Raw genomic sequence first — 1,753 nt, 5'->3', positions numbered from 1 at the left:
ATTTTTCGCCATTGGGTCCAAAAATATTTTACCGTTGCCATTTTACTCCACTGGATTAACTTCATCCATTATTTCCGTTAACGAGAAGGGCAATTTGGTCATTTTAAATGGCTGAATTGCCCTTCTACTTAACATAGTTACATATAAAATGATCGAATTGCCATTTTCGTTAACAAAAAATGGATAAGGTTTACCCAGCGGACTAAAATGGCAACGGTGAAACCTTTTTGGACCCACATGCGAAAAATGAAATCTTTGAACTAAACTGGTAAAATGAACCAAACCACATAAACTAAAATGGCATTTAGGGTATGTTTGGTATCATGTAATGGAATGACAAGGGAATGGAATGGACAAGGTAATGGAATGGACAAAGGAATGAAATGGATCATTACCATTCCATAGTCCTGTTTGGTTACCGTATGGGACTGAAATGAATCACTACCTTGTGTTGGTTGGTATGCAGGAAAAGACGAAGGAATAAAATCAGCGATGGGTAGTGGCGACGATGGTTGGTGACGATGGTCGATGGTGGTGGCAGTGGACGGTGGTGGCGGTGGCGGTGGTTGGTGGTGGTCGATGACGGAGCATGGCGGCAGTATGGTCGACGGTCGTAGGTGGTGGCAGTGGTCGGGTGGTCTGCTCATTAACTCTTAATATTTCATTCCATTTTGTTGTAGGAAACATCAAATGGTGTGCATAAGAATATCCATGATTAAACCACATTTTTTTCTGTTGTGTATGTAAATATCAATTACCAAAATCATATTTTCACTAACAAAACAGTTGCAACAGGTGGGTTTGAATGCTTAATTGTTTGCACTTTTTTTGTTAAGAAATATTTGATGTTTCCTGCAACAAAATGGAATGAGCTGATCCGATCCAATCGAGGGTCTGCTCATGCTCGGATTGAATTACAACCGATCCGATCCGAGCGGATCAAATTTGTAAAACCGAGCGCAAAAGTGATGCTCATGCTCGGATTGAATTTGAATCGATCGGCTCGGTTTTTATCAAATCCTAAAAAAATCGAGCGGATCGTTTTCGCTCGGTTTCGCTCGATTGAATGATAAGGCTTCGTTCAACAAAAACAAATTCTAACTTAAAGTGCGAATACAAAAGCAACACAAAAAAAAGTGCGAATACAAATTGTCATTTAGTTCAAAAGTCATAAACTTCTTCTTTAAGCTTGTTCATCTTCATCCACAAAATTCAACTTCAAATCAACATATAACCTTTAAACACAAGCATTAAACAAAACCATTAAGTTCTACACATTACAAAACAACTTTTAGGTTTTGTTAATTATAAAAATACCTTTCATTTATTATCAGACCCATCTGGAGTCAACACATCAATTTCCAATTTTTCTTCATCTCTTGCAGCTTGCTACACATTAAAAAAACAAAATACAAATGTTAATGCATAAACTACAAAAGTATAAGTAGATTATAAATGTAATAAAAGCTTACTTTCAATGTTTTTAAGGTTGTTTTTGAGCTCGCCTTTAACCAATCACTTCCGCAAACAAGAAGTTCCACCATATCCTTTGAAAGAGAGCTCCGGTAGTCATCCAATATACGCCCCCAGCACTAAAGGCTGATTCGGAAGCCACGGTAGTGATCGGGATGCCAAAAATGTCTTTCGCCATTTTACTCAAAACCGGAAACTTGCTACAATGTTGACTCCACCACTTCAACACATCAAACTTTGGATCCATACATTTTAGGTTTTGCTCATCCAAATACTCATC

The 1,753-nt window shown here is 37.8% G+C and overlaps 1 long non-coding RNA gene across 1 annotated transcript; it reads right to left on the bottom strand.

The window, feature by feature from the left end:
- Positions 1–1,136: 1,136 nt before the first annotated feature.
- Positions 1,137–1,753, bottom strand: LOC110874797. The gene is made up of 3 exons (XR_002556226.2): positions 1,473–1,753; positions 1,318–1,389; positions 1,137–1,235 (listed from the first exon to the last, which is right to left on the bottom strand). It is a non-coding gene; the product is annotated as an uncharacterized LOC110874797 (long non-coding RNA).

This window comes from Helianthus annuus, chromosome 15 (assembly GCF_002127325.2).
Source record: "Helianthus annuus cultivar XRQ/B chromosome 15, HanXRQr2.0-SUNRISE, whole genome shotgun sequence".
Lineage (NCBI taxonomy): Eukaryota > Viridiplantae > Streptophyta > Magnoliopsida > Asterales > Asteraceae > Helianthus > Helianthus annuus.
This window is presented reverse-complemented; position numbering and strand designations above follow the sequence as displayed.